Raw genomic sequence first — 16625 nt, 5'->3', positions numbered from 1 at the left:
ACACATTCTTCCTATAGTATGGTGACCTGAACTGCACACAGTCTTTCTGCCAAAGCCTAAAAAAAGTTCTACACACTTCCACGTGCCTTGCTGTACCCACATACTAATTTTTAATGATTCATATCAGGAGAGGCCCCCAGATTCTTCTGTCATCAAGTTCTGCAATCTCTTTGCTTTTACATTGAATATTGTTTTTCTATTCTTTCTGACAAAGTAGACAAGTTAACACTTTTCCAGATTGTAATCTATTTCCCAAACATTTGCCCATTGATTTAACCTATCAAAATCTATTTCTAAACTCTTAGGGTTGAATCAGATAGTGTCCACTTCATTGAATTTCACAAGGCGCTTCTTTTTGTGAGGCCTAGTAAGAGTTTTCAATGTATCTTCCCAAACTGGCCACATTGACTACCTACCCTATCCCAATAGAGTACCTCTTGTCCACTACAAGCCTAAATCTTATATTTACTATAGCCAGAACATTCCAGTCCTCACTGGATATCCTAGAATAGACCTGCATCCCTGTACCAGCACTGTTTTTAAAACATTGTTGTATTCCCAGTAAAGCACTGGCAGTCTGTTCTCTCGTGGGACATGGCCAGCATTCATTGCCCATCCCTAGTTGCCCTAGAGAATGTGTTGGTGAGCTGCTTTCTTCAACCATTGCAGTTTAGCTGCTGTAGATTTATCCACAATGCCCTTAGAGAGGGAATTCCAGACTTTTGATCCAGCGACAATGAAGGAATAGCAATATATTTCTGAGTCAGGATGTTGAGTGGCTGGGCAGGGAATTTGCAAGTGGTGGTGTTCCCATGTATCTTCCTTCTAGTTGGAGGTGTTTGTGAGTTTGGCGGTGCTGTGTAAGGATCTTGGGGGTGAATTTCTACTGAGCATCTTGCAGATTGTACACACTACTGTGACTGAATATCAGTGGTGGAGGGCATGGATGCTTGTGAATGTGGTGACAATCAAATGAGCTGTTTTGTCCAGGATAGTGCTCATTGAGCATTGTTCGAGCTGCATTCATCCAACACAGTTCATCACGTTTACTCTGGACATGGCAGACAAGTGAAAATTAGCACTCTGCTTTAGAAACCAGGTCCTGGATGTCCTGGTCATTGGAGTGATGCTGAGGAAGGACATGCTCTTCTATCAGGACTGCCAAAAACACCTTTCCTCTTAGTCTCAGGTTATCACCAGAGTCAGTGCGGTTTCCACAGTAAAGAGAAATGCACAACAATGCTATAAGAAGGTCAATGACTTTCTCCATTCTGTCAGGGTAAGAGCCACCATCTTCTCTCTGCTACCTCACACTCTCCTTATCCCTGCTACTGCACCATTTCCCACCAATGCTAATCCTCTATTACATTCACTGTTGCATACTTCAATACCCCTCTCCCAACCTGCCAACCTCCCACACTGCATGTCCTCCATGTTGCCTACTCACTTGCTCAAGCTACCTCATCACCTTTCCCCCACCTGCATCAGCACTAATTGCTGTCTGTCTATCTTCCTCTCATTCAATCACACACGTACTCATTTCAGTAGGAAACACAATGTGGTTGTAAGGGCCCAGGTAAATGGTGGAGTACCTGATATTAGGCTACTCATCCACCATGAAGAGAAGACATTGATGTTTTGCTATCCAAGTGAGTAGCATTCTTCATTTTAGTGCAGCTGTCACATTGACCCCACTGTCAAAATTATTCATTCCATACAACTGATAACTCTTGGTCATAACACCTTCTCACTTTTGTGTCTTGCAGATATGAGTAGCGTATTCACTGTCTGAGCAATATTGTGGGCCACCCTGCAACAAACAGACCTCTGAAAACTAAGCACCATTTGTCCAGATGCACCGATATTGTATATTATCGCTGGCCTCAGTTTTCAAATGTATTGAATTTACATAAAATGGTCAGCAATGTTTGAGCTTGGGAAGTGCTTAGCACACAGTGAGCCAATGCATAAGGGTCAGTCGAGTTCAGGCGGCTGCATGTGTGTTTCTTTTGTAGTGACTGGGTCTACGTATAGTATTGTCAGCCCTTGAAAGGCCTCATTATTTGTAGCCCTGCCCCTCAACTACCTCACCCACACTCATTGTTTGCAGCTATTGACTTTCCCATTCTGCTCTTGCAATGTCGAGGATGATGGAAGGTGACAGTGAGCACTTCTCACACCGAATTTAGCAGTTTGTAGGAGTTTCAGTACTCACAAAGAAAATCATGTCCTGATGCTCCTCAGAACAGGAAAACAACAACCACAGCTATTTTCCTGTGGTACATTATAAATAACCATGAAAACTTCAAAACAAAATTCAAATTTAGAACTAACAACTTAAAAATCTCAATGAAAAACACTATTCTAGAAATAAGAATGTATAAACCCAACAGTCCCTTTTGTTGTTTCCCCAACTTGTAGCAATAGTTCTCCAGCTTGAACTCGGCACATTACAGATGTTCAGAGCTCCAATTGATGCAAATTAGTCACCAATGGAACAGCAAAGAGAGGAATGGAAGTATGAACACAAAGGGAAATAGAGTTCAAGGCAGAGGTAGGAAAATAGAAAGTATGGAAACTGTCTCAAAAAAAAGGGTAAATTATACTTTTTCAACTAAATGACAAATTAAATAGAATCTTAGATTTAATATGTTACTCACTTTGATTCCAACCTTTTCTTAGTGTCTCTGAGTCATGCACAATAACAAAATAAAACCAAAGTATGGGAAAGTCCATCAGGGCCCAAAGCATTTTTCAGAGAAAACCCTAATTGTTCATTCCAATCCCATCAGGCCTCAGAGGCAGCAGTTTTTGGAAAGGGGCAGAGAATTCAGTTAAAATCTGAACATATTCAGCCCTTAACTCAACTAAGGCCATTAAGGGTAGTTTCCTCCTGGCAAACATATTGTGGCAAATGGGCACAGTTCAGCTCTAGGGATGAGGTTGGAAAGCTCCCTTATCACCTTACTTGGGCCTCAGATGGAAAATCTGGGTGGCACCTTCATGACTAGTGCCTTTTCTAGTTCAGATGTTCCCTCCTAGCATGGCTTGGCCATCATGACCATCACCACCTCTCTCCTCCCTGCCCCTACCCCTCCTCACTGTGAAATCCTGATGTGTAGGCTCCAGTATTTAGATTGGTGGGTCTGCTTGTCGGGAGGGGCAGAAATCCTACCTCCAGCCAATTAATGCTCCTATTAGAGCTGACTGTTTGAATGTTTAGCACAACATTGCTTCACAAAGCCACGTCATTGTTAATTTAGAAATAGAAACGGAAAGTGCTGGAGAAACTCAGCAGGTCTGATAGCATCTGTAGAGAGAGAAAGAGTTCTTCAGACTCAAAGCGATAACTGTGTTCTCTCTCCACACATGCTGCCAGATCTGATGAGTTTCTCCAGAATTGTCTGTTTTTATTCCTGATCTTCAGCATTCGCAGCACTTTGCTTTTACATTCATTAGTGATTTATGTTGATTCCCTTTCTTTCTACAGCCAACACTTTTGTTGTGTGCCACTTATACTTAACATGGCAGGCAGTGCATCTTGCTTAGTAAATTCGATAGATGAAATTGGCTACGTGAAATCTGAATGAACTGTGGTTGCTGTAAATTAGAAATAAAAACAGAAATTGCTGGGAAAGCTCTGCAGTCTTCTGAGGAAGGGTCACTTGACCCGAAACGTTAACTCTGATTTCTCTCCACAGGTGCAGCCAGACCTGCTGAGCTTTTCCAGCAATTTCTGCGAGATGTAAGTGGCTCCTGTGCAGTCCACACGAGGAAGAACACCTCCTGGCAATCAGATCAAAAGATACAGAAGACAATATGTTCAAACAAGCCCAAAACCCTGAATGAGACCTACTTCTATGAATGAGCTGAAAATGTGTTGCTGGAAAAGCGCAGCAGGTCAGGCAGCATCCAGGGAACAGGAGAATCAACGTTTCGGGCATAAGCCCTTCTTCAGGCTTATGCCCGAAACGTCGATTCTCCTGTTCCCTGGATGCTGCCTGACATGCTGCGCTTTTCCAGCAACACATTTTCAGCTCTGATCTCCAGCATCTGCAGACCTCACTTTCTCCTACTTCCAAGAATGGCCATGCCATCCTTCTATTGTCTTAAATCTTCTTGAAATTTCTTAAATCTTTAATATTCCACAGAGTAGAGGGTTCTCAAATTCCACGTTTATTCCGCATCTGCAGCCACCCAGGGTTTTCCTATCTCTCCAAACAATATAGTCTAACGGAATTAAAATGCAAACACCTTATTTAGTGTAGAAGGACATTTCACATTCAAGTGATCCTTTGATTTCCCTTACTTCGGTCTCCATTTTGTAATCTATACTTGATCTTAAACTGTCCCTAAAATGTATCCCGAGTTGGAGGAGTAATTGTGGTGGCCAGTTGAAGTGCAATTTTATTAGTCCTCTATGTTGAGTATATTTCTGAGCTCAGATTTCCTTGCAACAGTTGGAATCATAGACAGTAATCCAAATGCTGCAAATGTCTGCCATTTTCAAGTATGTCTTTCATCCTTACAACAAATATACTCTGCACCTTCTACTATGGACAGGAGTACTAAAAGTTACAGGAAAGTTTCTTATTTTCCTAGTTGCCTGGAGTTGACTGACAGACAGAAATACATCTGTGCCCAAAGCTTACACTGAGAAAAGAATAGCATGTGCACAAAAGAGATGGCAGGAAATGAGCCAGCTCCCATTTTGAACTGACTAACAGTTCGGATTTAGGGCAGAAAACAATACTTGAGAGAATGGAGTGGTGATAAACGGCATGCTGCTCCAGGTTTTAATTTAACATACAGAAGTACTGAAGCCAAGCCTCTCGTAAATTGATATTGGTTCAGTCTGTATCGCCTATCCAATCCAATCTTGCCTCTGGTTTAATGTTCAATGTTCCTTTCACACGCTCAGTCTGGGAGAATTTGCCATTGCTTCCAATGTGCAGAATGGAATGTTCTTGACTGGCACTCAAGTAGGTCATGCAGTATATCATAAGAGTAAGATATTAATCATCCTTGAGCAAATCGACAGGCCAGTTGCAGTATGAATTTTGTGAGAATCCAAAACTAAAGTCCATTAGATTTTTTTCAAAATCTCTAGAATAATGGATGCACCTTCACAAGATTTACTGTATTTTCAGCAGTTTATGCATAGGTCTTTCTAAATCCATTTCTTTACTTCATTGAACACAACTACTGTTAAGCTTTTAGCACAGCATTACTACACAATTCAAGCAGCATTGAGCCCACTAAAACACAATTCTCAAATACTGTGATCATTAATACAAGTTATATCCAGTCAGGGATTCATTACCAACTGCACTGGGGAGCTAGGCTATATTAGTTTTGGCTTAAATGTGTGAGAGTGATTTTAGTGCTTATATACCTCCTGGCTTAACACTAACTCTGATCCCCATATACGTCTGTAATTGACCTTGGCCCATCCCTTAATCTGTGTGTAATCACAATAAAATTACACACTTGTTCAAGTCCTCTTGTAATTAGACATTATGTAGACGTTTCTCTAGGTCCATCCCTGAACTCTAGGCTTTTCCTGAATGTGACTGTTAGCTTTGGCACTTTCCTTACAACCACACCTGTTATTAAAACAAGAACAATGTATGTGTACTCAGCAGTTAGGAGTCAGATATTAGCTGCAGCTTACAGAAAATAACAAGCGCGTATATGTTGAAGTTCATTTTGCCTGCCACTTATCTAATAATTGCAAAAATTTTAACCTGAACAAAATGAAATGAACAAGCCCTTTGACACAGTCTGAATTCCAGCCAAAAGTAGATATATTAACTGTAATGACAATCAATCTATTACATGAAGCTAAAGTATGTACAGCCATGCTGCTTTTAAGAGTGCAAAAAGCTTCAAAGTTGCGATTCTCTTATTGTGCAGCAAAATGTTAAACTCTAAAAGAATTATTTCCAGCTTATACTGTGTTTACTATTTCATTAGTTAGATCATATAAGCATTTTGACTTATGTACTGCTTGGCCACTAAATGACAGTTGCTTTGGTCATAAAATATCTGGACATTAGTCTGAATGAGGATGACTTTCCCCATCATATAATTTTTTGAAAAACTTAGTTTAAGTTCACAGCAATACATCATTTTACAAAGTCTCAAATTTTCATCAAACTCACAAACCAAAGAAGCAGAGCAAGAAGCACCCCCATTGGGGATAACAGTATCTGAAACAAAGTCCATATTGTTTGACCTTAATGTTCAAAGAGACCTTTGATCTCAGATCAGATTGGTTCATTGATTTAATTAACAGCTGGTTCCTTTGATCAAAAAATATCTGATTTTTTTTTCTATTGTGAAGATTTGGATACATGAGCTGTGTTTATAACTCCATAAACAAAAATGTACATTTCCTCTTTTGATATGTGGTGAGATCTATGTGATATACTTAATTACACAAAGTATGATTTGAATTCTTTTCATAGCTATTTAAAATTGGCACGTTGCATGAGATACTGTAAAATTTGATCTAGGAAAGGAAATGCTACAACTGTTGGTTCTGACACCTACAAAGTTAAAAGTAATTTTTTAATGCAACATGGGAGAGCTCTTCTAAGAGTTGCGAGATTTAAGCAGGTCATCGCCAAGAGATTTGCACTGGAGATGCTTCAAAAGATTTCCAGCATCAAATGGACAGCAGTTGAAACTGAAATATTCACTCTGAAATTAAATTTCAAGCACTTTCTTTCCCTCAGTCCCTGTGTTAAATACCGACTCTGAAAGTTTCTGATGTTTGAAAATGTAATAATATAAATAATTAGCTGGTAGTAAAGAACTTAAACATTACTAAAAGAAGGCAGGTGTCAAAACCTTTTAACTTGCACTCATAAAGACAAGGGTGTAACAAGTGGGCTTGAAAAAGGACTCCAATTTATGTAGAGTTATGAAAGATTGCGGCTTGGTTGGACCATTATTGGCATGCAAATGCAGCAGGGAGAGTTAACTGTCAATCTTAGTTCCCAAACCAGGCAGATAGACTCTGATTGGTCAGAATGTTGCCAAAGCAATGCAGCAGAGATTGGCAGTCTCCACAATGTCTTTTTCTCTCTAATTGAGCAACGTGCAAAGCAAGAAAAAGTTATTTTGGCCACATAAATAGGATCTTGTCTGTATGAATACATAAATGTATATGTATGGTTTCCAGCATGCCCAAAAACAGCATATAGTGAGCACAGCCAATGATCTTAAATTGATTTTGTGTGCAATTCTTAGGACAATCCTGATTACTTCATAAATGCTATCCAATTGCAGAATCACATTTAATATTGTTCTGAGGTTTACAAGCATGAGCCCACTTAGCATATTTTTCCACTGTGAATGTTGTTTGATTTAGTCTGCCAGTCATTGGAACATGTGGCCTACAGAGGCAACTTCACACGCGCACTGAAATTCCTATGTCATAATACACATATATGTGATAGACAAAACATCATTTTGGTTTGATGGCAGCATCCTGGTGGAGTAAACCACTTGTGAATTTAATGCAAAGTAGCAACATGAGACAAGAACGTCACCTTTTGATCAAATTTTCAAGATACCTTCCCTTTCCAAGTAATATAAAGTAGATTAGACAAGATTCAGGGCCAAAAGTATTAGATAGGCCCTTTCATGTGTTTGCACGGTATGCAGTGAGTAGTAATTTGGTCAGGATAGCCACTGTCACACAGGGTTGTTTGGATTTGTCCTACCTCAGCATGAAGTTTACACAGTGAGTCAATGGCAAGATTGCAAACAAGCTTGATTTGTAACCTGTGCAGATGAAGGAATCCCAGTGCATATAATGAGCAGTGAAGGTAGGCTTTCAGTAGATTGGCAAATTTCTCAATTAAAACATCAAGGAGAGGGATCAAGTTTGATTGCTTCACTTCAATGGTATGCTCAATGATGCAGCTGCAAATTAAAATATCACAAATAAATTATTTACCTGTTGGAAATATGCAAAGATTAGGACACAATACATATTTGCTCAAATGGATGGAATTTCCATAGGATCTTATCTGGGCCCAGCTCTTGCTGAATACTGTGAAATGCATTTCTTCAATGGAATGACCATGAACCTCCTACCAATTGCATGCCTCTGACATTTAGATGACACCTTAGTGATTCTTGAACCTGCAGCTGCATCAAAGAAGTTTTTACACAATTAGAGGTATACACTCCCTCTTAGCTACTGTACTGAGATTTACCATCGAAATGGCACAAAAGAATGAGATCTCTTTCCTCAAAGTTTTAGTTGAAAAGTCTGCCATTGGTTTCTCTACTACTGTCTACTAATAGCCTACCTTCACTGGTCGATATGTGCGCTGGAATTTCTTCAGTTCCATATGCTAGAAGGTCAATATTATTGGCAACCTCATAAATAGGCACTAGCTATTTGCTCATTTTGTAACCTTGATGATAAGATAGGACATATCAAATCTATCTTGTGTGATAACAGCGAAATCATCGAATGTTGTATATAGCACAATCTCATGAAAAGGCTTATGGCCACCATTTTGACTCTGAGCAGTACTCAGTTTACCTCAGATTACCCAAGAAGAGGAAGATATCTCAAATATTTGAAAAACTGCCGCACAGTTGAACAGCAATCTCATGCTACACCTTTACAGTAAACCCATGTGTGGTTTTCTCCACTAACAGGATGCAGCCATTCAAGCCAAAAAGATATTTTGTCCTTCACACAAATGATTACTGCAATGTAAGGTTCAGTGCCAGTGTGATGTCAAATAAAGTACATCTTAGCGACTAGTGGACCATATCAAACAACATGTCCCTTGATCACGTGCAATGGGCAGCATGCCAATTGTGCTCAACCAGCCTTTGTTTGCAAACCTCAGAACGCCATGTCCAACATTAGATGTGATTCTGCTATTGAGCAACATTTGTTAAATAATCCTTCCTGTCCGAAGAATGATAGCAAAAATCAATTTAAGGTTATCACTTGGGCTTGTGCTTGAAGGTGACCCCTTTATTCCAAATTTTGTAACTGAATTCAACTTCACCATCTGCTATGGTGAGATTTGAACCCCTATCCCGAGAACATTAGCCTGGGGTAGCTGGATTACTGACAAATACAGAAATTGCTGGAAAAGCTCCACAGGTCTAGCAGCATCTGTGGCAAGAAATCAGAGTTAACGTATTGGGTCCAGTGATGCTTCCTTAGAACTGGATCTGGATTACTAGTCTAGCAACATTACTACTACGTCACCATCTCCCACATCAAAGGCACTCTGCAAACAAATAGTATTGGTATTGTTATCTTAACCGAAAGTGTGAAGACAAAGATACTTGGTTCCCCTCACCCCTTGATCCTGTTGCTAGTACATAGAATATTTGAAGGAATCCCTTTCTCTAGTGTACTGCAAGACTACTAAAATAATTCCACCAGACAGCTGTGATTGATGCCTCCTTACGTCTTTTTCCCCCACATTTGTACGGTTGTGTAGAGAATCCTGTCTAAATGGCAAATATAATAGTTTGGCTTCTGGCCCTTGTCCATTGGAGTGGTATACAATCCCTCTTAGCCACTGAGCAATACTTTCCCTCCTTTCAAATGGTGCTGATTGTTACATAAAGGAAATACATATGGAGGAAGCATCAGATGAGGCAAAATTATGTTAAATACCAAACAACAAATTGTAAATCAACCACATTTTTTTAAAGCTGAAAAAGTGTTGCTGGAAAAGCACAGCAGGTCAGGCAGCATCCAAGGAGCAGGAGAATCGACATTTCGGGCATGAGCCCTTCTTTAGGAATCTTTCCTGAAGAAGGGCTTATGCCCGAAACGTCGATTCTCCTGCTCCTTGGATGCTGCCTGACCTGCTGCACTTTTCCAGCAACACATTTTCAGCTCTGATCTCCAGCATCTGCAGTCCTCACTTTCACATTTTTTTAAAGTTAGTTTGTTGCAGAGGTTAAAGAATCACTAATTTCCCACACATAATTTGTTACTAACTTGGGGTGAGATTTACATTACAAGTGGCAAACTTGTAGCATCCAATTTATAAGGAACATGTTTCTGATATTGTTATATGCATAATATTGTACACAGAAAAATATTCTCCTGTAGCTAGTACAGACTTTCTAAACTTTGCCATTTCTTATTTATGACTAACTGTTAAAAATGGTAGATATATTATTTGTAAAGATTATTAAGACAGACGCTGCTTTTGAATGATGTATGGAATATGTTAGGATGGTTGCTGGGACTATGGAAAATGTCATGTCAAGGAAGACACCTGTTCTAGGGTGTGTAATACAGGAAATAGGTTTGATAGATATCTGGACTCAGCCTGATTTGTCTTTAGAGGACAGGGATGAACTTTATAAAACTCTTCCTTAGGAAATTAAATAGGTTGGATAGAATCCACAATGGAGCACATCATGACTCAGTGGTGATTTTTTTTACTATACTATTCTTTGTTATTTTCTCCTCTTGCTCCTGAATCTCAATACCTTATATTGATAACAAAACTGGTTCCTTCATGTTTGGAAAAGTAAAGAACATAAAAGACCAAACAATGAGTCATTTTCTTCATGTCATTTTTTCATTTGTTGGTATGCTACTTTAAATTCAGACTTGTCTTTTTCAACTTTCATCTATATTTTCTGCAATTCTTTGTCTTTCAGGTACACTTGCTGACTTTTGTAGTAGTGATTGCAAAGTCCTCTGGATGTTCTTCTGGTATGGCAGCACGGTGGCTAAGTGGTTAGCACTGCTGCCTCACAGCGCCAAGGACCTGGGTTTGATTCCAGCCTTGGGTGACTGTGTGGAGTCTGCACATTCACCCCATGTCTGTGTGGGTTTCCTCTGGGTGCTCCAGTTTCCTCCCACAATCCTAAGGTAAGCAGGTTAGGTGAATTGACCATGCTAAATTGCCTATTGTGTTCAGGGATGTGGAGGTTAGGTACAGTAGTCAGGGGTAAATGTAGAGTAATAAGGGAATGGATCTGGGTGGGATACTCTTCGGACTGTCACCTGGGGCAAAGGGCCTGTTTCCACACTGTAGGGATTCTATGATATGGTCAGTAATTTTTATCTACTCTAGCCCCATCTAAAGTCAAGACATTTACCAGACAACTTGCTGCCAAAAACTGCATCTGTAAAGTTGCGCTTCACTAAGCACAGACTGATTAGGTAGTTTCTTAACATTATTTTTCACTTTTTATCTTTAACACCAACAATGCAGTTTGTATTACAAAAAATGCATATTTTGCATTTCTACAAAGCGGAATAAATGCATCTGGATAGTAGTGCAGCCATGATTGTTACAATTATGTGCAAAGATGGCATAGCTATAGAGTTATGGAGTCATACGGGTAATTATTGTAAAGATAACTCACAATCAGTTTCTGGAGGAGATTATCTTGTATGCAGTCGAATACCCTAAATTCTGGAATTCCTTCCCTATCCCACTCCATCTGTTCTCATCTCTTTCCTCCTTGACAACACTCATTAAAATTGCTTTCATTCCTTTCTCCAAATATTGCTTTATATGGCTAGGTATATATTCTGTTTAGTATCAGTCCATATACTGTTGTGGCATAATTTACTACATCAAAAGTGCTATGTTAATGTAAGATGGTGTTGTTTGGAGTTATTGTTGCTCTGCAGCAGGTTGATTTTGTTGTACAGTACTAATGCTGTAATGTGATATTTCTGTAAGGCGAACAGCAGAGGATCACAAATGATCCAGCAGTTGTGGAGGTTCATAACTCATGGTACATCTTTTTCTTGCCGCAAATGGCTTTTGGCTTAAATTATATCCACCAATAAGGTTGTGCACATTAAACGCACTCATATTTTCCCAATAAATTGTGTGTCAATTTTCCACTAGCAGATTAAGGTCCACAATGGTGAAACTTAGTGTTCATTGATTTTCTCTTACACAAAATTACAGTCTTGCATTGACATTTGAAACTGCAATCAGTGACTTGGGTGTCAAACCATTACATGCTGAAATTCACTTCTGTTCCTTCATGAGATGACACTACACTTGTTGCTTATAACTTTGAAGAATTTAGTCAGGTGGATACTCCTTCATTGGATCGTTAAATTTGGCCTTTAGTAGCCCCTTCTTGAGTTTAATATATTCTTTCATATTTTTTACAGTCTTGGAGCTTTCAGTTAAGTTTCTAAAGTGTTGGTTGACTGCCTGGGTGTGTTCTATCTCAGTGTAGAGATAAGTCATTTACCAATAAACAGTTTCCAGGAATTGAAGATCAGTTTTTAAAATGGTCATTTCCAGTATGCTTGCATCTTTTGCATTCAGCTTTTCACTTATTATCAATAATATGCATACATAAACAAATTGTGCCAGTTGTACAAAGATTAAACTCAACTGCCAGAAGAAAAATAATTCTTCAAACATTGGGTTAAGGAGGCAGTGGCAGCACAGATATGCAAGTTGCGAAGAGACAGATGGCAGAGATAGTAGTGAACAGTTGTGTTTCAGATTGGACAAAAGCATATCCCTCGGGTTCTATATTAAGTTTACTCTTCCATTTGATACATAATATTTCTCTTGGCTCAGAAATGAGGGCAAAACTTCAAAATTTACAGATGACACAAAACTTAGAATTGCAGTAAACAATGAAAAGCTTCACAGAAGATGTCACAAGGGCATAGTCAGGCTGGTGAAGCAGATGGATGGATGACAGTTGAAATTAAATGCAGAAAGATGTGAAGTGATGCATGTTGGGAAGAAAATGAGGTGAAATGATAAAAAGCAAATGATACAGTTTCAAAGGAGATGCGAGAATAGAGTTTCCTGGTCTTTAAAGGTGGCAGATTTATTTGATAAAACTCTTAAAGAACAAAATGAAATGCTTGGCTTTATAAATATTGGTAGAGTGTTGTACTGAAAAAGTTAGACTGAATCTTTATCAGTCAGTTAGAACAGTTCTGGTGATTATCCTTTTAACATGATCATCATAGTCTTAGAGAATGGAAAAAGAAAATCACCAGAAAGATGTGTGGAGTGAAACCCTTCAGTTATGTGGAGAAACTAGAGAAAAGCGAATTGTGAGGGAAGGTTAAGTGAAATTTGAAATGGATGTTCAAAATTATGAATGATTTTGATAGCATAAAAAGGGAGAAAACTTTGCAGTTGGATGATGATTTATGTCAAATTCTAGATAGTTGCAAAAAGAATCGGGTTTTGAGGGGGAATTGGGTGGGAAATGGGGGCGAATGTAGAGAAGATGCGGAGGTTTTTCTGCTGGGCCATGAGGACAAAGTAGGAATCTGGAACTACTTAAATAGTTTTTTCAAAGTGATAAATTGGGCTCTAGTCACTTGTCTGCCAATATCACAAACATAATTTTCATAGTTAACAAGTCCTGGCATGTAACTCACCCTAGAGTTTACTAGCCCAGAGCTCATTGCTACTGTGATCCTCCTTATATCATTGCCCAATTTCTACTGATACAAGATACAGTGTCTTAACTTTACCTGTAAAACACGATCCTTATTCCTTTCCCCCCTTTCTCCATTCCTAGTAAAGACAATATATAAAGAGAAAAGTGGAAGTGGAAGGGTAAATCTTGGTGCAAAAGAATCAGTGTCTAGAGCAACCTAACAAAAAACCAAGGCACCATAAAAGCAACAAGACCAAAGAGGGTCTACTTCATCAGGCAGTAAAATGTTCCCTGACCCAAAGACAAACTAATGAATAAACTATGCTTGTAGGAAGGGAGAAGAGTGATACAACCTTTGTAAAGTTAGTACATGGATAAGTAAATAAACAAACAGTACACAGTGTTCAAGCTAAACTACAGAGGGAAAGAATCAATTGAAATCCCTAGCCACCGATTCCATGTAATCGAGTTAAATCTGTAATTTAATATTTGCGCAATTATACATTTACTGTTTATTCAGCAACAAATCGAAGATTCAAATCGAATTCTTCCATGTTTTTTATGCTGTTGTTAGGATGCTTTGTAATATTTTCTGTAAATAATAGTGGTAGTCATTTTTTTCTGTTTACAAAAAATGTTTTAAAGTTTTACCACATCATACGAAATCCTAAGATATTTTAGCATGATTTCCCAACTGTTTGCCGTTATCAGACTAACTAAACTATAGAGCTGCTTTAATGTGTTTGGAAGGCAGGAGACTGATGGAGGTGATAGCCTGACTGCTGTTCTGTGTACGTCTGTCTCACAAACAAACATCTCACTAATTACTGTTCCCATTGCCATATAACTTCCTCTTCATTAAACGTTACTTACTTGGGAACAACAAGAAAAAAACTATGTGTTATTTTCATGTTTTCATTGCAATTAAAATGACTTATCATTGAATAAAGAACGATTAGTGTCTCAGTAGGTTAATTTAGCAAATATCTGTATTATAGTTAAAACAAACATCATGAGAACTTTCTGCATTCTATTGCCTCAAAGGACCAATATTGGTTTTGCACTGTTTCTTTGCTCTCAATTTCTTCTCGACCTCTGTGCAGCCTTTGACATGTCATCTGCATCCAAAGCCTCTCCTCCATCATACAGCTGGGAGGAACTGCCCTCGCTGGTCTCGTTTTTATTTATCTAGTTGTCACTAAAGAATCTTCTGCAACTGTTTTCTCTTTCCACTTCCATATTTTTGTTTCTGGCACTGCTGTTCAGCCCAAAGATCTATACTTGGCTCATTTCACATCAACGCATGCCCCTTAGTGACGCTATCTGAAAAATTCCATGTCACATTCCATTCTCGACACCCATCTCCTCATCACCACTACCTCTTTCTAGTATCTAGTAGATGGCTTGTCCTGATGCTTAACCACCATGTGGTATTGAGCAAGCAGAAGCTTCTTCCAATTAACTATTTGAAAACTTATAGCAATCATCTTCAGTTCTTGTCACACGTTCTGTTCCTGAATACTCCTAAGTATCTATCTGATGTTATTTCAGAAAAGTCACAATGATCTTATTTGACTTGAGATGAACTTCTGATGCTATATCTTCTCCATTACCATCATTGTATGAAGTTATGGTTCTGAATGAATTAACATTGAAGTCTGAATTAAACTCCACCAAAGCTGAAGATGTCATAAGGACTGGGTGGGGAAAGGCAGAACATCTTACGATGTTGAAAGGAGCAGACCTTGTCTCCTAAGTCACCCAATACTCCGAGTAACAATGTCCAGCTTATTAACAACTTGTACCTGATTGCTATCATATAACATATTATATCTCATTTAAGACAAGAGCCTTTTCTTGTTAGACTACCTAGTGGTTTTCCTATAATACTTTACAATAATAGGCCCTGTAGAATGATCACTGAAAGGAATATTGTGGCAGCTATCTACCCAACCACATGTTTGCAATGGTAGGCATTGCTTGCCGATCTGACAAACTAGGATCTTTGATTTCCACCTTGTGCATCTCCTGTCTCTGTCAGTGCATCAGCCCACATTCCCGCCTCAGGCGACTGACTGTGTGGAGTTTGCACGTTCTCCCCGTGTCTACGTGGGTTTCCTCCGGGTGCTCCGGTTTCCTCCCACAGTCCAAAGATGTGCAGGTCAGGTGATTTGGCCATGCTAAATTGCCCGTAGTGTTAGGTAAGGGGTAAATATAGGGGTATGGGTGGGTTGCGCTTCGGCGGGTCGGTGTGGACTTGTTGGGCCGAAGGGCCTGTTTCCACACTGTAAGTAATCTAATCTAATCTAATCTAATCTAAAAACTTCATCTGTATGTTTGCCACCTGCAGGCTTGACTATTCCAATGCTCCCCTTAACTAAACTAAAACAGAAGGTGATATAGAAATTCAATATGTCTGGAAGCCTCTGTGAAGAGAGAAACAGAGTTAATGTTTCAAGTGAAGTATGGCTCCTCCTTTTAACTAACATTGTTGGTATAGTACAGTGAGCTAAGCCTAATTCATTATGATGGTGCATTGACTGGCCATTGTAATGATACATAGAGTCATTATTATTAATGGGGTGCCTAATCAGGTAGCAATCTACAAAAACTGCAATGACGGGATGACCTACCTTTGGACAGTTGGCCCAATTCTGAATTAAAACAGAAAATGCTGGAAGTACTCAGCAGATCAGGCATCATCTGTTGAGGGAGAACAGAGTTCACCTTTTAGGTCAATGACCTTTCAACCAATGTGTGATAACTGAGAGATGTAATCAATTTTGAGCAAGGAGAGGGTATGGAAGAGCTAAAAGGAAGATTCATAATATTTTGGTATGCACATGATATTGAATTATGTAAAAGTTAGTCTTACAGGACCAACAGAAAGTATTAAAATGCAAAGAAAGGAAATAAAGCAACAAAAGTGTATCTGGAGCTAGTGTGCTACTGTTTGGAACCAATATTAAGAGAAGGAAAGGAAACAAAATGGGTGTTGAGTTTATAGTCTGAAATTTTAAATCCAATGTTGATTCCAGAAAAATCACTATCCTGTGCCTTAACAGTCCTGCCCTTGTAGCTAGAGAGCTCAATCATATTTAATTTTTGAATTCATACTTACCAGCTCACTCTGCTTAGATTTTATGGACAGCTTTTTTTAAGAGAGAAAGTTTTTGATGCAGTTACCTCATTGATATTTAAATCCTAATTCAGATCATCAA

Source organism: Chiloscyllium plagiosum, unplaced genomic scaffold, assembly GCF_037043375.1.
Source record: "Chiloscyllium plagiosum isolate Xiang-an unplaced genomic scaffold, Cpla_swu_hap1 HiC_scaffold_9, whole genome shotgun sequence".
In the NCBI taxonomy this organism is placed as follows: Eukaryota; Metazoa; Chordata; class Chondrichthyes; order Orectolobiformes; family Hemiscylliidae; genus Chiloscyllium; species Chiloscyllium plagiosum.
The sequence above is the reverse complement of the archived record's forward strand: the minus strand, read 5'-3'. Positions refer to the sequence as shown.